This window comes from Leptonychotes weddellii, chromosome 15 (assembly GCF_054177405.1).
Source record: "Leptonychotes weddellii isolate Sample4059 chromosome 15, ASM5417740v2, whole genome shotgun sequence".
In the NCBI taxonomy this organism is placed as follows: Eukaryota; Metazoa; Chordata; class Mammalia; order Carnivora; family Phocidae; genus Leptonychotes; species Leptonychotes weddellii.
This window is the reverse complement of record NC_138383.1, coordinates 15,805,414-15,826,731: the sequence shown is the minus strand read 5'-3', so window position 1 is coordinate 15,826,731 and position 21,318 is coordinate 15,805,414.

Genomic DNA, 21,318 nt, shown 5'->3' with positions numbered 1-21,318 from the left:
GGGGATGTGACCTACGCATATCACCCAGAGTTCAAAGCCTAGCTGGGGTTGGAATCTGCATGTTTTGATTCCGGTCCAGGGCTTACCTCCCTACCTCTGGGTGACACACACATGACAAGGCCCTGTAGTCAGGGCTTCTAGAAGTGCAGGTCTGGGAACCAGAGCTCAGGAACCATCCCTGAAGCCTTGTCTTCAACATGCCAAGAAGTGAAGCAGGCTGATCCAGACTGAAAAGTCTCTAAGAAGGAGTCTCTAGGCCCCTCTCCAAGGCCTGTAACCTGCCATACCTTGGTACATCCTATCTGGTTGTTTTCTCCCCTTGAAATGAAGGTGCTGTCGGGACGCCTGGGTGGCTCAGTTGGTTAGGCTTCGACTCAGGTCATGATCCCAGGGTCCTGGGATTGAGCCCCACATTGGGCTCCCTGCTCAGTGGGGAGCCTGCTTCTCCCTCTCCTCCCTACTCGTGCTCTCTGTCTCTCTCTCTCTCAAATAAATAAATAAAATCTAAAAAAAAAAAAGAAATGAAGGTGCTGCCCCCACAGTCCAAGCTCCATGCGCTGTCACAAGCCGCTAGCCACACGTGGCCACGGAGCACCTGAAGTGCAGTTAATGCAAATCAAGGTGTCCTGTAAGTATAAGATACGCACCGGCTTTCACCAACTTAGTACAAAAATACATAAAATATATAAGTACCTTTTAATACTGATTCACAGTGAAACGATAATGTTCTTAAAATGAATTTCACCTGTTTCTTCTTCCTTTGTTACTATGACTTCTAGAGATTTAAAACGGAATATGTGGCTCACATTCGTCGCTTCTGCTATGTTTCTATGCGGGCAGCCCTGGTCTGGAGTATTTGCCCTTGGCCTCCCTCTGAGGTTGCTGGCTCTTGAGGGCAGGGAGCTGACTTGAATAGTACTTCTCCCCTCAAGTTGTCCCACCCGGACAGGCCCCCCAGGACTGGCACATGCTGATGCATAAATTGGGTTCTCAGTTCTCCAGAACGCAGAGCCTGGCCATATGGGCTCTTCTGGGTTCCTTTGGGTCCACAGAGTCTCAGAATGGCGTCTGAGAGCGATCAAGGCAGGCTTTCCATTGGAGATGAATGGGGCTTCAGGTTCAGGTCCAGGATAAGGCAAGCCAGGTAGCAAGGGCACAGAGTTTAAGGAGGCACTCATTCTCAGGATGGGGCTAGAAACTTCACTTGCCACCTGCCCTGCCCCCAGCCCTGTCAGCTTCCACTACGGTTCCTCCAGAGGGACCCAGGCAGGAGCCACATCTCCACAGGGGTCCACAGCTGAACTCACCGCTGTCCCAGGGTGATCCTAACAGCCACCTTCCAGGGCAAAAACCCCACTCAACCCCCACCAAGTCAACCCCAAATAAGCCAGATCTAGCTGTGAATCCCCCACAGCTAAGGCCTCTTCACTGTACTTTGAGGGCCTCTGGGAGAGAAGCTTCATTAATGGCGATAATTTTGCAGCTTTGAAAGGGAAGCGCCCAAGACCCTGAGGCATGGGGCTACAGGAGCTCTCTGAGGAGAGGGCCAGACAGCAGGCATCCCTCAGAGGCCTCCGTCCCGCTGCAGGCCATGGGGCCAACGTGTCCCAACATTGACAGGCTTCCTTGCACAAGCCAGACCTCACAGAGTGAGGGGGCTGCATGAGGAGGGGGGACAAGGAGGCTCAACAAGAGGGTTGGGGGCTCATCCATCAAGAACCGTCAAACAGCAGGGCCACAGGCCTGCCTGAACATTTGGCTTTTTAAAGGGGACTTCTGCGGCTCCCCCACCCCAAAACCTTAGCCTCCTGAAATCAAGCATATTCCATTGGAGAGGGATGAGGGGGTTGGCAAGCCAGGCTGGGCTGGCCCCCACCTGCTCACCCACAGTGCTGGGACTGAACCTCCCTACGTCACCCCCCCAACTGGAGCTGCGGTTACAGGGCCCCGGGCAAGGCAGAAATTGGTGGGGCCTTTTTGTCTGCCCCTGCTTTTAAGAAAGTAGCACACAATTTGAGAAGCAATATTTACTATATTTTCTTTTCTTAAATCAGGAGAGCTGGGTGGCAGTGGGGGTCTCCAAAGCCTTGTGTAAGCCAAGCGCTGGGGTTGGAGCATGGGAAGGGCCCCTTAGGTAGGAGGACCAGTGTCATCCTCCCCACCGAAGCTAACGTGCGCCTGGCCCACCCTCCTCACACACTGGGGATCAGCCAGCCTCAGGTGCCCTGAGCGCTCAGCTCACAGCCGCAGTTAGGTTTCTTTGCCAGGAGGGACAAGAGTATGGACTTCCCTTCTCTCGTTCCCTCCCAAGGGAACCCCAACTGGGGCCCTCTAGTCCTGAAAATAGCAGGGCCAAGAAGAACCTCAAACCCTGACAGTTGCTCATCAAGGCATCAGAAAGGCCTACGTTCAAATCCTGGCTCAGCCCCCTGCCCCCGTTGACCTCAGCAGGCTACTTGAATTCTCTGAGCCCCGTTTCCTTAATTGGCATGTGCTCCTAGTACACTCCTAGGATAGTGGAAAGCTATCTGGCCTTGCTATCAGAGAGATGCAGGTGGGGGCCAGCGGCTGGCTGTGCATCCTTGGGTAGGTTACTTGACTACTCTGACCTACATTTTCCTTATGAGGTTTTTACAAGGATCAAATGAAATCACATATTTGAAAGTACCCGGCACAACACATGGTGGGTGCGGTGATCGGATGGAATTCATGCTCTTGTGTCCTGCCCTCCCGCTTCCCAGTATAACTGCTCTTGGTGCCTTCACAACAGAGCTCTGATCACCCTCATCGCCCTAAGTGCGGTGTAGCCGTGGCAGAGTTCGATGCTGGTCTCTCAGGCGGTGGGTTGCAGCCGGGACCCTGTGATAGCGCCTAGCACACATGGGTGCTCAAGCAGTGCTCTTATTTTTGCATCTTTGGGAGGTAGGGTTGCATATGAGTTAAGAGCATCAACAATTCTGCAGCCTGAGTTCAAAAGCTGGCTCTGCCGCTTCCTGGATGGGCAATCTCAGGCCAGTTGCTTAACCTCTCTGTGCCTCAACTTGCTCATCTGTAAAGTGAGCAGAATGATGGCACCATCTTCATAGGGTTGGGAGGGGGTGTTAAATAAGGTGATACTTATAAAGGGCACATGCTACATGCTGCAGGAGTGTTTTATTGATCACCTTCCCTGCCCAGAGATGCTCACCATCCATCTGCTGGTCCCAGTCCAGACCTTTGGCAGGCTCTGTCCTATTCGTTCAGGGAAGTTCTTTCTGACCCTGTGTCTATTTTCTTATGGGAGAGGGGAGGGAGCCAAGCTCTAGAAGAGGCCCGGGGAAGGCCTCGGCTTGGCCTCTGGTCCTTGCCTCCCACCCCGCCCATCAGCACTGGTCAGAAGCCAGGGCTTGCAGCTCCTTTCCTGGGCTGGCTTTCTCCAGGGTGGGGGCTGGGCTGGGCTGGGCTGGGCTGCCCCTCACTCTCAGGAAGAGATCGGACAGGCAGGGAAGGCATTTGTAACCGCCCAGCAGTCAGCACAAAGGTGGCTGCAGGAGGAGCTTCCTCTCGAGAAGGAAGGGAGAAGGTCAGCGGCCCACATCCGGCCCTGCCTGTTCCTCCCAGATGCTGTGGAAAAATGTCCCAGCCACTTCGTCATTGCTGGGCGGGGTCTTTCCTTCACGCTGGGGCAGGTCCCTTGGAGGACCCTGGTCTGCAGGGCTGGGCACACACTCAGAGGCATACAATCTCTCCACCTTGCCCCCACTCCCCCCACCACACACACACATACACACAGTCCAGGGGCTGTGGGACGAAGCAACCACATTCCCCTGGGCTGGCCCAGCTGCCTGGATGCACCATGAACTTTTGGGAATGATGGTTTAACTGTCCGTGTTCATTGCCCAAGAAGTCAAGGTCATGGGTCAGTCCTTAGATAGGGCCAGAGATTTCCTTCTTTTCCATGCCACCCTGTACCAGGCCTTCCTCTCTCATGCATGTGCAACACGTACAAAAAGGGATCAGCTATGACTTAGCAGAAGGGTACAACTGTGTCTTGTTGCTCTGGCCCACTCTGGCTAGGTAGGGGCGGGTTATTATAAGCACCATCTTCACGGGGGACCTTTGGATTCTGTGATGAAGGCTAAGATCATCTCACTAGGGCCACTGTGTAAAAACAGAGGTTTTAGGACAAGTGGAGACCTGCTCCAAGATCCCAGAGCTGGTTCCTTGGTGGTGGGAGTGGGCACCTCCGGCTCTGTGTTTTGGGAGGTGGAGGCCCAGGAGATGGGAGCACCTCATTTCCAAGGGAGAGGCAGAGTTCTGCAGGAAACCCTGGGCAAGGGGGCTCAGGGTCATGGACTCAATGGCATCCGTGAGAATTAGGATTTTTTCTCTCTTTCAGCCTGACTACGCCCCAAGCGCTTGCCAGCTCACCTCGTGGTGTCAAAGTGGCTGCCACAAATCCAGGTCTTGCAGGCCAATGCTGTAAATAATTGAAACGTAAGAGAAACAGTTTCTTCTCATGTCCCTTTTTAAGAGAAAGGGAAACTTACTCACAAACCCAGCAGAACTTGCTTTCAAGTCTCTTTGGTTAGCATTGTGTTACCTGCCCATGTTCAAATTAATCTCTGAAAAGGGAAAAAGGGATGATCACACCTGGATTTACCCCTGAGCTGGGGGGTGGAGATCTCTTCCCCGGAGGGGATGGGTATCTCATCAGAACTGGGGTTCTCTTTAGCAAGAAGGGGGAGCTGGCTACTCACAGTGTCTGTTGACAATTGATGAAAGATCCAGGCGTTTTGTGTTTCTTCCCCCACCCCAGGAGCAGTAAACCCACCCCTGGCTTTCTCAGCTCCCTGCTCTGTTTGTTTTTCCCTCTAGAAGGACTGCTTGGCCACAAACTGCTCCTTGTTTGTTGTTAAAACTAGGCCAAGTGAAAACTTCCTGCCACAGCGTTCTCTCTTTCTCTCTTACACGCACACACACACATGCGCGCACTATCTAGTGTCCCCTGAATTACTCTGAACCCCACATATGTATGAGCAAAATGCCTTCTCCAGTGCATTGCCCAGTCTCCCGCATGGACACCGCCCCCATCTGTCTCTGACAAGGTGTGCACAAGTAGGCATCCATGAGCCTCCATTTTTTCATAAACAATTCACAGCCAAAGACCGGGCTTGATCTAAAGCAAAGGAGAAAATGACATGTGTGCTCCACGTGGCCCAACCAGAAGGAAGATGCTTACGAGGCAGTGTTCAGGGAGGGGGCAGCTCATCTAGCTGGATCCATAGCAGGCCCCAGAAGGAATCTCCGTGGTAAAATTCTTGCTCCAGCTTGCTCAGAGATGATGCCTGGCAGCTGCACACTGTGGAGGAAACCAAAAGATTTGTTGCAAATGACCCAGCCCCACTCCATTGCTGTGAGCATAGGGAGACACCATACTAGACACCATGCCATGGGGAACTGCTGTTCCCCTCTCATTCCCCCTCACAAGAAGTCTGGAGAGCCTTCCCATGCAGCCCGTGGCCCTACATACAAAAACCGAGTCCCTAATGCAGACCTGCTTGCTCTGCGTAAGAGACCCCTGTCTACGTCAGGGTCTCCCCTTGCTGCTCCCTCTGCTCCGGCCACCTTGGCCTTCTTGCTGTTCCTGAAATGTGCCAGGCTCGTTCCCAGTTCAGTTCCCTGTACCTCACATGCCCCCAATCCTATCTTAGCCCACAAGCCTATTTTTCAAGGAAACTTCCTTGAACACCTGTATAAGGTAGTCCCTCCCACCTTTATTTTATTTCTTTCAATTGCATTATAGCTGGTGAGAAAATGCATCCTTTTATGTTTACTTCTTTATTATCTACCTCCCCCAGCCCCAGAATAGAAGCTCCATGAGGACCACACCCTGGACTGGCCTGGTCCCCACTCTATCCTAGAGCACTGAGCTTGGCCTGTAGATGGTGTTCAATAATGAATGAATTAATGGTATCTCCAGACTAGACCACTTTTCTGAGATGAAATGAAAAAAACAAACAAACCAACATCAATGTCTGCTGCAAAAGTGCTTGATATCGGGGCGCCTGGCTGGTTCACTTGGTGGAGCATGTGACTCTTGATCTCAAGGTCGTGAGTTCGAGCCCCACGCTGGACATAGAGCTTGTGTTAAAAAAAATGTTGTGAGATCAAAAATGCCTGATGGAGATTAGCTACAACCATAGTCTTCCCACCCTGCCGTGTCCTGAAGTGCTGAACACGCAGGTGACTTGACAGAGAAGCAGATATAAGACCCTCATAAACGCTTCTCCTTCTCCTTATTCTTCATCATCCTCATCCTCTAAGAGTGGCTGGACTTTAGGGGGCTTGAGAAGTAGAAAAGAATGGGAGGACGTCGTGTACTATCTCTAGTGGCAATGATGCCCATGCGCTCCAGGTCGTACTGTGTGTATAGCATTCAGATCATGGTACCCATTTTACAGATGAGGACTATGAGTCTCAGGAAGGTTGAGGGACATGTTCAAGGTCACAGTAGGACTGCAAGTTCTGTGCTCCACACTGCTCTACTAGGCCACTTCCCTAGCTCTCCGGCGGGTCTCTGTAAGAATTAAATGCAGTCACAATCAACTCACCTGACACCGTTTCCTAGCACTTTTCTAAATAACAGCTGTATTGGGAGAATTCACAGACCATAAGGTTCACCCTTTTTCAAGTGTACAAGTCAGTGGTTTGTCGTACATTCACAGAATTGTGCACCATCACCACGACCCTACTTTCAGAGAATTGTTCACCACCTGCCCCCCAAAACCCATGCTTGTTGGCAACCACTCCTGATCCTCCCTCCCCACTCCCCCACCCCTGCCCAGACCTAAGCAACCACTGCTCTATTTTCTGTCCCTATAGATTTTTCTCTTCTGGACATTTCTTGTAAACGGGATCATGCAATGTGCCATGTTTTGTCACTGGCTTCCTTTACTCAGCCGAAAAGTGGCAAGGTGCGCGCATGCTGCACTGGGCATCCGGACGTCATTCCTTTTGATGGCGGAATACTATTCCATTGTGTGGGTAGATGGTGTGGTTTATCCATTCACTGGTTAGTGGACTTTGGCTTGTTCCCACCTTCTCACTATTGTGGATAATGCTGCCGTGAACACTCCTGCACAAGTTTTTGTCCAGACATATGTTTCAGCTCTCTTGGGTAAATCCCCAGGTGTGTAACTGCTGAACCATATGGTAACTCCATGTTTAACATTTGGAGGGATTGCCAAAGTGTGTTCCAAAGCAGCTGCACCATGTTATGTTCCTACCAGCAGGGTATGAGGCTTGTAATGCACGAGGGTTTTAGGTGCTGCGATTATTCGAAATAGACAGCCATCTGACTCTCTGTTGAGGCTGGCTCCCTTAGACAAGGATCCTTCCTGAATTTTGTGGTTCCACAAGGCAAGAACCCCCAGCATGACCTTTATCTCTGTTTGATTATCTCTGCTCTTCACTTCCCTTCTTGCCGTAAGACCTACCTCACCCCTTGGCTCTGTCACCCCCGCAGGTCTCGCCTGTGGCCCTCGTTACACACAGTGGGGCAGCTGGAGGCCCCCCGTGGGCGAGAGATGAGACCGGGTCTCATGACAACAGCCATGTGCACAGGCTGTGGCCAGAGGAGAACAGAGCAACCACGTAGCTCACTTCCTGGGGGACCCTTGAACTTGGCAGTGGAAACTCTTGAGGTAGCAGTCCAAGGATCCTATTGGAATTATTGAAAATATATATCTTTTTTGGGGGCGCCTGGGTGGCTCAGTCAGTTAAGCAGCTGCCTTCAGCTCAGTTCATGATCTCAGGGTCCTGGGATCAAACCCCGCATGGGGCTCCCCACTCAGTGGGGTGTCTGCTTCTCTCTCTCTCTCTGCTTCTGCCCCTCTCCCCACTCATGCACTCTCTCTCTCTCTCTCTCAAATAAATAAATAAAATTAAAAAAAAAGAAAATGTATACCATTTTTAAAAATTGAAATTACTAAGAGTTCCATTGTTAAAACCCTGGAACTTTGTGTACATTTGTGATATTCTGAAGCTGTGTATTTGTTGGTTGGGAGAAGGTGGGGAAGTAGAGAGAGAAGAGTCCGCTTCCACATCTTGCCTGGGTATCTCAGCAAGGTCACAGTCTCGTCCAAAGCTCAAAAGCGTGGAGAAATGTTAGCCTTTGAGTGGGTGGGATGGAGAGCCTGTGATTTAGGGAGTCCCTGTCCCTGATAGTCTGCTCTGTCTCTAGGGAACTAATGTCGCCTCTTCCAGGAAGTCCTTGGATCCCACTCCTCAATAACTTTCTGGAAAATGAGGAGACTACATTCAAAGGCCACGCACTCCCTCTCTCGCTGAACAGGCCCCACTCAGGGATGGATGCTGGGTATCCAGAACTCACCCCCATGACACACATTACCTGCTTTCCTCTTTGAAAAGTTCGCAGTGAGAATCCAGGACCCAGCTGAGCAAGGGGAAGAAGTTCAGGCAGTGGGAGAAGCCGCCCACAAGACCCCGTGATATCTTATTGCTGCAGAGTCAGTAAAGGAAAATATACCCACAGCCTAGGCAAGAGAGGCCATGTGCTAAGTGCCAACGTGACCTTACCACAAAGTTCCTTAATCCCATACAAGTCCAAGGACGGACCGGACATCGGCAACTTTGTGGTTCGACGTGCTGGCTCATGGTGACCCTCGAGGTTTGGTTGATGGCAGCCCTGGGTGGGCTTTTCTGGGTACTAGGTGCCTGTGTCCTGTGGGTCTAAGTGGTTCTAGTGGTCAACAGCAGCAGGTGGAGGTGGCCTTGGGTTTTTAGAAGAAGGTGGCCCTGACTAACGGTGACCTCTAATCCTAGACATCAAGGACCCTGTTTACGACCACTAAGGTAGTAGCTCTAGACTCTGGTATCCCTGGCTAATTGGGTGCCTCTCATCCTGTGGCATTAGTGACGGAGGCCCCATGGTTCTGGGTGCTGGCAGCCTCTGGTACAAGGTTGGCCAAGAAGTCTGTGAGCATTGGCCCGAGCTGGTCAGAGAAGAAGGGGAAAGGAGCTAAGCCAGAATTGCCCCCTCCACCCCCCACCCCCAGTCCTGAGGGCAGCTCCTGAGCCTGCATGGCTAAGCCCTGGGCTGCGGACACCTCTGAGCTAAGCTATCTGGAGGCACTTTGAAAGGGACAGCACACAAGTTAGTTATTACAAGTCACTGACGGGGCGGGACTCGGGGGATCCCAGCCAGCAGCCTCCACACTGACCGGTGGCTGAACCCGAGCTGGGCTCCCTGCCCTGGGAGCAGGGCGATGCCTGGGGATGGGTGGCCTCCTGTCCTCTTGGCCTGGCCCCATGGGAGCCTCAGGCCACCTCCCAGTGGACTCTGTGGAGGTGCAGGGAGGGGCCACCACCGAGGACAGTGGGATCCAGCAGGTCTGGGCAGGTCTGCTCTGCTGAGGCCGGGCCCTCTCCTGGGTGGCTGGAGCACCCCAGAGCGGGCAGGCAAGCACGTCCCAAGCACAGGCCCCTGCCCGGGAGGCCCCGCTAATGACCCTGTGCATTCCGGCCCACATGGGCCGGGGAATTGGCTGAGGGCAGACCCATTAGCTGGAATTCTCCCAATGCTCACACATCAGAGTAGAGGGGGGAGAAGTGAAAAGTTGAAAAAGAGCTAATTATCGCTTTTATCAGAGCGGGTGGGTTGATGGGTCCTGCCCGAGGGCAGTTGGGGCTGCATTAAAGATTAAACGCCAGGTAGGGGGGAGCAGGGCTCCTCATTCCACAGGAGGGAGGCCGGCAGGCCGCCCTATGGAGAGCTGGTGGCAGGCGGCAGCCTTAGATCTGTCAGCCGAGCCCTAGGTCCCAGCGCCCACCAAAGCCACATTCCACCAGGGGACCCCCACAGCGCCCGGCACTTCCGCCCGCCACTGCGGGGAGTGGAGCTGAGGTCCACATCTGCTCCCTCGAGGGATGAGGGGTCGGGGCAAGCCTAATTATCCAATTGGTAGATTTCCTGGCACCTGTCCTAGGGGGACTTAAATGATCCCTGCACATCACCCAGTGACCTTATGTGTAGAACCTACTTTGGAATTATGTGAGGCCTGGCAAGGACTCAAGGTCAGAGAGTCTGATCCTTCTCGTTACTGCCGAGCGGGAGCCTAAGGCCCAGAGAAGGGAAGGGACTCACTCAATCACATTGCCGGGTGGTTAATCCCACGAGGTTGGAAGTCCCTTGAGGGTGTGGGCTGCATCCTCAATTTCTCCTCTTTACACTGAAAGGAACCAGAGGGATTAGCTGCGAGTTGTCAAGGCCAGGGTGCCGTCGTTCACTGGCCTGAAGAATGGATGTAGGTGACTATTACGGTCTTGAGTTATTAGAACAAACCGAAGCCGGGGTCGGAGGGGCTGCTGAGTGCTGCAGACAGACTGTAGGCAGGGTGGCCCGCTGTGCTCGTCTTCGTTGTGTGTCCTGACAAAGATGTCCACTAACACGTCTCCACCCCCACGGAGCCCCTGGAAGCATGGTGTCCACTCTCTGGCCCCTCTAGGGACCCATAGCCCTGTGTGGCCAGCAACTGCCCATGCCCAGAAGGATGAATTAGGCTCCTTGCTTCTTTCTTTTCTCCCAGCCTCTAGAAACCAGAGCCTTTCCGGTTTGGTTTCTTTAGGCTTCCAACCTCAACTCAGAATTTGGCGCTGTTCTCACCTCTCCCCATGGTGAATGATAATTTATTTATTATCCAGACCTCCTGAAGCTTCTGCCAGCTGGGCAGCCCTTGACTGTCATGGAACAAATATTTGTTGAAGGAGGGAGGAATGGAAGAAGGAAAGACGGCAGGAAGAAGGGGCAGAACTGTTGCAGGAATGGAGGTGGATGAGAGCCGGGCCTTGCTCCCAAGGAGCTCATAGTCCGGGGAGGGGGAGCGGAGAGAGGGAGATGATTGCCCAGGTGCCCACAACGCAGGGCGCTTAGTGTCAAGGTAAAGGGAAAAGCGGTCTGATGGTAGGAGCTCCCAGGAAGGCATGATTCACTCTGGGGAGCCGTGGGAAGCTTCTTTCTCTAGCTTTAAGGTGGGGCAGGAGTGAGGACAGTGGACAAAGGAAGGAAAGGCATTCTCAGCAGGACTGGCACGAGCAGAGGCTCAGAAGCGGGAAAATGTGGCCACATGCAGGGAGAGTGGAAGTGGATCGGCTGGCTGGGGCCTAGGACACGGGCTCAGGGCCTGGAGCTACGGGCTGAGATGGTGGGGAAAGGCTGAGGGGCACACCTGGGGATGACAGCCACGGTTCCAAGCAGAGCTGTGACGTGTCCAGCCTGTAAGAAGTGTAAAGAAGGACTTTGAAACTTGGAGGACTGGCATTAACTTTCACTAGAAACAGAGACCATTCCATCTGGAGCCAAGAAATCTCTGGGGTCCCTGAGGCCCTGCAGAGAGTGATCCTCTGACCCTCATGAGTAAAGTACGAAAAAGGACCAGGACCTGGTGACAGGGTGAGCCTGGGCCGTGGATGAGGACATCGCAGCCGGAAGGCTGTTGGGCCGGGTGATATGGGAGCCATTTCATTTTCTCCCGGACACTCTCTACAAACTGACATCCTCCCCACTGAACAGGGGGACTGGAACAGGGGAAGGTTAAAGGGGCCCGGATGAGATCCCCCCACTTGGGTACCCGCTGGAAATCTCTTAGCTCTCAGGCAGCAGGCGACAGGGCTGGGAACCCTGCAGAGGGTGGGGTAAAGGATGACTCTCCCCTTAGAGAAGCCGGAGCGCGGTGCCCCGCCTCTGCATGCCTGGCTCCCGCAGATCTGGCTTTGAGTTCTGGCTCACCATCTTCCACCTGCAGCCCAGGCAAGGGCCTCACTTCTTTGAGCCCTGGTTTCCTCATCTGCAAAAAGAGATGTCTCGGCCTCCCCTGGGAGCTGCTGGGGGGGCTCAACAAATGAATAATAGCCATGAAAGACACTTTGTAAATGGGAGTGTCCTATACAAAAGTTAGATGTGATGATTAAAATGTAAAACCTGAGTCCCAGAGCAGGAAAGACCCAGACGTGGGTTGTCAGGGTTCTGTACCCAGAACCTTTGCCAGGGTCTGGGACTTGCCCGGGAGAGCCCCGAGAGCTGCAGGGGGCCCCTCCTCTGTCACCTTCATTAGATGCTCTGCAAGGGAGACAGGCCAACCTGAATCTGAAACCTGCTTTCCACCTTCCTAGCTGTGTGACTGGAGAGCCTACCTCAGGCGGCTGTTGTGGGAATTAAGGAAGTCGAGGCTGGCCAAGTCCTTGGCACACTCCCTGCCGGGCCGTGGGGAGCACACACCAAAGTGGCCTTTTGCTTGTCTTGCCCCCCTACCTGCACGCAACCCCCTCCCAGCCCCCTGCTCCCACTCTTGTCTCTTCCCGAGGAACACTGTGGCTGGCGAGACCCCTGGAGGGAAGGGCCGAACAAGGCTGAGCAGGGCTCAGGAGAGAGGCTTGGCCCCGTGCTTTGGCCAGGAGCCTCCCAGTTGCAGAATTCTTGTGACTCCAGGACTCCTCTTGGACTGAGTACCCAAGACGCAGGCCTCAGTGGACTCTGTCTGTCAGGGGACGCTGGGCTGAGAGTCTACCCCAGGACAATGAGGTCAAGATCCCAAGACCCCCAGTTCCCTGGTCTCCTGCTCACAGCCCACAGAGGGGCCACTCCTCCTGGCCCCCACCCCCCAGTGCAGCTCCATGTCCCAGGCAGGAACCCACCTGGGGAATTCACAGACCCCGCATTCCTTCTCCCAAAGCTTCCTCCAGCTGGGCAGCCCTTGCCCCTTGTGGAGCACTTTAGGCAGAGCTGGGAAACCACAAAAATTTTAAGCTGAGATGAAGGAACGTAATGGGCTCTAATCTGAACTGACAGCAGCGTTATTAGCTGGCCAAAGGCCTTAGGAGCAGTGGGTTAATAGGGAGGGAAGGGGACAAAGGGGGAGGGGGGCCCAGGGACAGAGACACACAGCCAACAGGGAATGAGGCAGGGCCTCGGGGATGGAGGCTCAGGCAGGGCCCAAGTGGTGGTAGGAGAGGGGTAGCCCAGGAGCCTGGGGGGCAGAGTCTTCCAGGAAGAGCGCTGATGGTAATGATCATAGCAGCTAACGCTGGTTTAGAGCTGACAGTGGCCCGGGCCTGTTATGAGCTCCTGTGTTAATGAGTGGAATCCTCACAATGCAGGGGTTAGCATATCCCCATTTTACAGATGAATGTAGAAATTACGGCACAGAGAGATCTGTCAATAAAGATTGCTGATCCTGTCCGCAAGGCTGGGGTCTGTTGCTTCAAGAGGCCTTCTTCTGCTCTCTAAAGGTCCAAAGTCAAAGGCCTCACTCAGGAGTCAATGAGATGCAACCAGCACACGGAAGGCCATGTGGAGCTCCTCCCTCCAGGGTCTGGAAGGGAAGAAAAGACATGTTCTTGTAACTACCACGCACTTGCAAGGCTGATGGGAGTCAACTGAGTGCCAGGGAGAAGGGGGGCCAGGAACACAGAGGGCAGAGGTCTGAATTAGGTTTTAGGAGTCAGAGATCTGAGGTCCATCTGGTCAACCCAGGGGCTGGAGGCCATGACCACTGACAGCTGGCCGAACCCCGCCAAGGCCACGATGAAGCTCTGTGCTTACGTGACTCCTGCTTTCTCCCAAGAAGTAGAGAGGGGCCATGGTCGCCAGCCCTGCTTCCTTGTGGCTCACTAGCTCACAGCTTGCCTGGGGTCAGGGCCCTTCCCCGCTGGACCCCAGCCACAGGGTCACATGCTGACCCCCTCTTCCTGTCAGGCTAAGGCTGTCACACCCCAGAGGTCCTGACTCCAAAGGGAACACCTCTCAGGGAGCTGTGCGCCCCCACCCCATCCTGCATCTAGATGTAGTCAACTCCTGACCATCCGGCCTCCCTGGAAATCAGATTTTCAAAATTTTATTGTTGTGATCATGGGTTCTAAGTCCAGAACACAAATAAGGTTTTCGATGTGCTTAGTGGGCTTTACTGAGTTGGAGGAAATGGTTCTCTTCCTGTTGCAGGGAAGGGCTGAGCAGACACACAGAGAGAATCTGAGACACAGGAGCTCTGCTTTGGGGCCGGGAAGTGGCCACGAGGCCGCCCGGGGTCAAAGCCTGACCGCGTGGCCTCAAGAACGTGACCTCGTGGAGGTTAACTTAACCTTTGCATGCCTCGGCATCCTCATCTGTAAAATGGGGGAGTCATTTCAGTCCCTTGCTGCTGATGGGGTGGTGGTGAGGCCGAGGGGTTGGTGCACCCTTCGTGCTTACCATGCTGGTTTTCGCCACTATGCCATACGCTGTCCTGGGTCCGTGGTCCTTCCCAGCCTGGGGGGGTTTCTTGGTCTGTGACGTGAAACGAAAGGACCCAGGCAGCCGTCCTCTGCATCAGAAATCCAGGGTTGTCTGGGCCCTGTGTTCGAGAGGGAACCGCGGCGAGAGGAGCCAAGGACCCCCTCCCCGGAACAAGGCACCCTCAGCTTGGGCCTTCTCTCTGTCGCCCGGCACCCGGGGCCGGGTCCACGTGGACGATAAGATGCCGCCGCAAGTGCCGGGAGCGCCCGTCGCCAAGGGACTCCCGGAGGCCCCGGAATATACCGTAGGGGCAGCAGCAACATGAGGGCCCCCTCCCTCGTCCCCGCCAACGGCAGCGGCCGTAATCGGAGGCTAATAGTAGTAGCGACTGTTTTATATTAAGCACATCATGTGCCAGACCCTTTCTAGAACTACCGTCTGAGCCCCTCGACGACCCTGCACACCCCATAACCTCCCCGCCGGCACCTCCCTTATCCTCCCCTCAAGCTCCTCACCGGGCCAAGGCCTCGCTATGCGGCAGGCTGAAGCTGGGTTCTCCTCCTCCGAGGAGCCCTCTCTCACTTCCCCAGGCCAGGTCTGCACCCCGCTTACCTGCCCCCCGCCCCGTCTTCCCCAAAGCACCCTGTACTCATCCCTTGTCACCACTCATCACACTTGATTTTCATTCTATTTTTTTATTTTGTTTATTTTCGGGGGTAAGTAATGCATTCACATGGTTCACAATCCAAGAGCAACAGCAAGGAATACAGTGAAAAGCCTCCCTAGGCTCCCACCCGTTCCCCAGCCACCAGGTTCAGCTGCCTGGGGCGACCAGGGTTGTCAGTTTATCACACTGAACAGTGACGACTTGTTTATCTGTCTTCTGTCCTTTAGGAGCTGGGACTGTGCCTGCCTCGTTAACTGCTTCATCCCCAGGGCCAGGCACAGCGCCTGGCACATATAAGCATACTATGTATGCAATCTGTCTGTCTATCTATCTATCTATCTATCATCTATCTATCGAGGGATACCTATATAGAGCTTTTTGTCCCGTTCGTTTCTTTTAATGAATGAGGCTCAGAGAAGAAAGGTAACGTGGCTGCTTGGCTCACCTAGAACTCTGTTTATCTGACTTTTAAAGACTACCTATCCTTTCTTCGTGGACATTTAAGCACCTTCTGTGAAGTGGATCCTGATTTCATTTTTTTAAACCCTAATTTGTAATTGGAACATAAGTAGTACCCCTCAATAAATGATCACAAGGGAAGAGCCATGTGTCGGGAAATAGTGTCTCCCCACTTCAGAAGTCCCCCTGCCGCCAGCCCAACCCTGATCCCAACGTGCGTTCAGGATGTTATGGCGGCTACTCGCCTTGGGACTCAGTTTCCTCATCTGTAAAATGGGAAGAGCGCATTAGGTCCGAAGTTCTATGGATCTTTGATGAGTTCCTGTCCAGCTGGTACTGCTTTGTGCCTTTTGACTAAAGTGAATGCTTGATACTAATGCAAGAAATGCATGAGGTGGGTGAGGACAGTTTTCTGTCCTGGGATCTACACCAGCCAATCCAGCCATGTCCTAGCTCTGGCCCAGGCCAAGGGTCAAGTACGCACAGCTGGGGGTCCTCTGAAGTGCTGAAGGGAGAGGCAGGGGAGAAGCTCAGTCTGGGGAAGCAGGTGGAGGTGAGGGGTGAGGACCTCCTCGGGGAGGGCGGGTTGGCCCACACACCCTCTTCATAAGGAGACCAGCAGGCTACTTTCCAGTTGATTAGCTCATTTCCGGCCTGGGGCTGCAGAAAGCAGCTCTCATCTTGTGGAAGCTTCAGGCTCGGGCTTCTGAGCGGCCTTGTTACTGATGGTGGGGCAGCAGAGGGTCCTGGGAACGGGGAAGGTGAGGCATGAGGGAGTGATGGGGAAGGAAAAGGAGAGAGAGAAGGGCAGGGAGCATGGCCGGTGATGAGCCAGGGTGTCCGGGAGGCTGAAACAGGAAGCCTGCTCTGGTAGGACGCTGCTAGGCAGGGAACCGTATGGAGGGCAAGATTCACAAATTCATTGGTTCATTCATCTTTTCATTCATCCAATAAGGCAAAGAATGTCAATATTAAGAGCTATTTGCTAGTCAAGGTATATGCAACATGCTAAGAAAATGTAAATGAGGGGGCAAACAACGATTTAAGGGGTTGCAGGGGTGGAGGAGTTGGGGGGGGCAGGTAAATTTCAATGAAGATATTTAGGCCAAGCCATGAAGCAAGCCTAGAAGCCAGCCCCCAAGTCCTCCCAACCCTGTGGCCCATCTCTTGCCAGACCTCCAAATCCCGGTCTGGCTGATGCCCTCACTGGGTCTGAGTCTTAGATCCCCCACCTACTTGCTCTGTGACCTCAGGTAAGAGATCTAACCTCTCTGAGCCTCAGTCTTCTCAGCTGTAAGGGAGGGACAACACCAACTTGGAGGGCTGTCTTGTGATTCAAACAGGGCAATGAGAGGCACTCTGCAAGGTGCTTGGCACCTGCATAGAACATGCTCGAAACAATGTCCTGTTGATATTGTCAGTATCAGCGGCGGCAGCAGCTTCATTTCCCCAACTCTGGGCCTCTGTCTCTGGGCAGGAGAGGAAAGCCGAGGCTGTTCCCAGCATCTCCCATCCCTGGCCCCCGGCCTTTGGGGAAACATGAGAAGCAGAGCTGGAGGATCTAATGTGCACCCCCCACGCCCCTTAATCCTTCCTGAACTTGGGGGGGGTGGTGGGCAGCACCGCGGTAACACCTGCGCAGCTCTGACATCTCCCGCCTCTGGGCAGAGAAAGCAATTTCAGAAATGACATGTTGCCGACAAGCAGAAATCAGCTTCTGAATTAAACTGTGTTGGCGTCAGGTGACCCCAAGCTTGGAGGGCTGGATGCATGAAGACAGCTGAGATTAGGGCCTGTCAGCCACTGGAGGGGCTGTGCGGGAAGGGGTGCGGGGACCCGGGGGCTACTGTTGGCCGCCCTGGACTTGTTCAGACGGGGGCAGGAATTTGGACTCTGGGTCAGGTTCTCCTGCGACTCTCACCGGCCTCCACCTCTCACCTGTCCACTGCACGGTGGGGGAGGGGCGGGGCGGGGAGAGTCCGGTCGGGCTCCCCTGGGCCCGCTCCAGCGTAAACACATTAATGGGACTGAGAGAGTCGGGGAGGAATGTGGGCCTCACAGCCCCTGGGGACTAGGGGAGGGACAGGTTGGGGGGTGCAGAGAGGGGATCAGACACCCCAGAGGCAGTCAGCCTCAGCTCTGCAGGTATGCAAGGAGGAGCGAGAGGGAGAGGGAAGCAGGAGGACTGAGGGAGAGGGAGGGGACCCCAGCAACCACACTGAACCCTCGAAATTTCCCTGGGGCCTTGGTCTCTGCACCAGCCGTGCCCCGCCCTGCACTTGGGACAAGAGGCACGAAGGGGTTGTTTAATGGCCAGCCCTGTCATGTACTGTAGGGCTTTGGGCATGGCAGGGAACCTCTCTGAACCTCTGTCTCCTTATCTGTGCAATGGGGATCGTGTTTGTATACATCCCAGGGGTTGCAGTGGGGACTAAAGTTGATGACCTGGGGAAGGGCGCCGGACTTCCAGTGCCATCGGGCATCTCTTACAGAGCTTACCACCTAGTGACCTCTTCCCTTGCCTGTCTCCTTGTCCATGACCTCCCTGAAGCCTGCGTCTCAGTCTTGTTACCGGGGCATCCCAGCGCGTGCCTGGCACACGGGTTTGCTGAGCGAGTGGCTATAGGAAGGGATCCCAGATGAGAGACGGAACAAAGTAAAAGTGGAGAATGAATGGGAAGGGCAGGAGGTAGGCAGAGGACTCCACCCCACTGCTCTCATTCCGGAATGTCCCCCACTCCAATGACCGCTCCTGCCTCTGGGCCTTTACAACCTTTCTCCTGGAGCAGGATTTAGGCGGAGTATGCTTGCTGGCTAGACAGTGACTCTAACTCCCTGACCGGAAATCGGACTTGCAGAATCATTCCCTGTGTCTTTAGGAGTCAGTGGGGCAGAGTAATTGACCTTGGGCCCTTCTCCAGAGCTCTGGGACTTGGGGTCACCATGGTCATACTCCACAGAGCCAGGAGCCCAGCAAAAAATGGAACACAGCCCGCAGGGGTGGAGGGCCTCAGGGAGCAGCGAAGACGGATTTGTCAGCACTACACAGCCTCTAAGGTGGGAGGCCATCTCATGATTTCCAAGAGAGGAAATCTCTGTCTGCCACCCCACCCCTGCTGCCCTACAGTTCTCTCCCACCTGCTACAGGAACTCCACTGGGAGAGGGCACCGCTCCTCACCCCCTGTTCGGAGCTGAGTCATCAGAGAAGAAACCCAGAAATCTGAGAAGATTCCAGAGGGCAGTGGGTGAGGGCTCAAACAGGAGAAGGGCCTGTGTTTGAATCCTGCTTCTGCCACTCACTCAGCCAATGACTGAAGCTCCCTAGATCTCAGTTCCCTCATCTCTAAAATGGGGGTAACCATTCTTGGGGCATCTGGGTGGCTCAGTCGGTTACGCATCTGGCTTCAGCTCAGGGTCCTGGGATCGAGCCCCATGTCGGTCTCCCTGATCAGTGGGGAGTCTTTTTCTCCCTCTCCCTCTGCCCCTCCCCCTGCTCGTGCTCTGTCCCTCTCTCTCAAATAAATAAATAGAATCTTAAAAAAAAATGAGGGTAACAACTCTTACCCTGCAGGGTGGATTGTGAAGATTAAAAAGAATACCGGGGAGGGTAAGGAAGAAGGGAAAGCTCTTTATAGCAGAATGCCAACTACAAAATAGGCAAGGAATGATGGAATTCGAAAATCGCCATTTGCAATCAGTTTCGGTAAGGACATCAGTGGATGCTGGAAGTTTTGGGTAAAATGTTTGTTGAGCAACAAGATATTCCCACAGTCTCAAAACATCACCTCGCAAATGAATCATGAATCACCAGGGGAAAAGGGCCGCTTCATATCAGAGAGATCTGGTGGAAACCACCTGAGCCAAGTGATGAGATTCAACATCACCAATCATGTTGACAAGCCAACATCCCACGGCTCCTCACAGCCCACACAGAGAGGGACACCCATCACCCAAGGAGAATTCTTACCAAAATGTTGAACCAGAATCTGGTCATAAGGAAACAATCAGAAACATCTCAATGGAGAGACATTCTACAAGACAGCTGCCCTGAACGCTTTAAAATATCAATGGCATGAAAACAAAGGCAGGGAGACTGTTCTAGATCACAGGGGGCTGGAGAGGCATGACCACAACATGCAAGGCCTGATTCTCAAGTGGATTCTGGATCACACACACACACACACACACACAAAATTAGAAAGGACAGGGGCGCCTGGGTGGCTCAGTTGGTTAAGCGACTGCCTTCAGCTCAGGTCATGATCCTGGAGTCCCGGGATCGAGTCCCGCATCGGGCTCCCTGCTCCGCGGGGAGCCTGCTTCTCCCTCTGCCTCTGTCTCTCTCTCTCTCTCTCTCTGTCTCTCATGAATAAATAAATAAAATCTTTAAAAAAAAATTAGAAAGGACAATTTTGAAGGACACCTGCAGAAGTTTGAATAGGGAATGTGTGGTAGATAATATTGTGTCTTGGATATGATGATGGCCTTGTGGTTCTTTTGGAGAATGTTCTTGTTCTTAGGAGACGTGTAATAAAGTATTTACATGTCCTGGTGTCTGCAGTGTTCTCACAAATGGTTCAACAAATGTATGTATGTAGAGAGAGGAAGAGAGAAACAGCACACGTGGCTCCATGTCTTTAAAAGGGGAGATACCGTAGGTGAAGTGCCCGCCCCATGGTTGTCCCAGCAAGCACTGATCCCCAGGAAGAAATCCCCTCACCGAGCAGCTGAGGGGTGAAGAGGCCTGAGGGCCTGTCTGAGAACAGGGTTATGGGCAGGAGCGGATGGAGGGAGGCCAAAGGTGGTGTAGAGTAGAAAGAATATAGGGTTTGGAGGCAAAGACCTGGATTCTGGGCTGTGTGACCTTCAGTGGGTCTCTTAATCATTTTTGTGCCTCAGTTTCCCTGTCTAAGGAAAGGGAAGAAGGGTGCCTGCCTTGGGAAGCTCAAGTGAGAAAACAGGTACGAATTCCCTCGGAACACTGGAGCCTGCTGCGTGGATGCTTCTGTCACCGCTCGGAACCAGCCGGTCCCCGGGTCCCGAGGAACGCTGAGCAGAAGGAGCACGTTAGGACGGGCACGGTTGGACTGGACCGCCCTCTGCCTCCCTCTCTGGGGATCTGGTGCCAGGGCAGGGCTGGCAGCAGGGCTGGAGAGCTGGGCAGGGCAGCTGCCAAGCCCTCTCTGCTGCCTTCTGCTCAGTAAGGGGCCCCCTCCCCCCGTCAGACCTCCGGGGCAGTGGCGGTGAAGGGCATGCCCTTCCAGAAGCATACTGGGAAGGCAGTATGGCCAGAGAAAGGAACTTGGGGGCTCGCCCATAAAAGGGCCCAAACCACTGGGCAGCTGTGCCTCTCATTTCTCCTACTGGACCCTAAGTCCCTGAAGGCTCCTGCTTTGCATTATCTTGCCCCCCACCCCAACCTGCATTGCTGGCCATGGGATGAGGACGCTAGAAATACTGATCAAGTCCAGGAGCGGACCCAGCCTCCAGCCTGGTCTGACTTAGCACTTAACCTTGGCTGGGTTACTTCCTTCCTCTAGGCCTCAGTTTACCCAGAATCCATAAAAGGGGGTGATCCGGGGACGCCTGGGTGGCTCAGTTGGTTAAGCCTCTGCCTTCGGCTCAGGTCATGATCTCAGGGTCCTGGGATCAAGTCCCGCATCGGGCTCCCTGCTCAGGAGGGAGGCTGCTTCTCCCTCTGCCTTTCACTCCCCCCTGCTTGTGCTCTCTCTCTCTCTCTCTGATAAATAAATAAATAAATAAAATCTTTAAAAAAAAAGGGGAGGGGTGATCCATTCCTCCCCTACCTCTATCTGAGGGGAGGCAGCAGTCCAGAGAGGGAACAAGCCACCCTTTGAAGGCCAGCAGATCTGTGCTCAAATCCTGACATCCCTGCTTCCTAGGGGCATTCGAGAGCCTTCACTG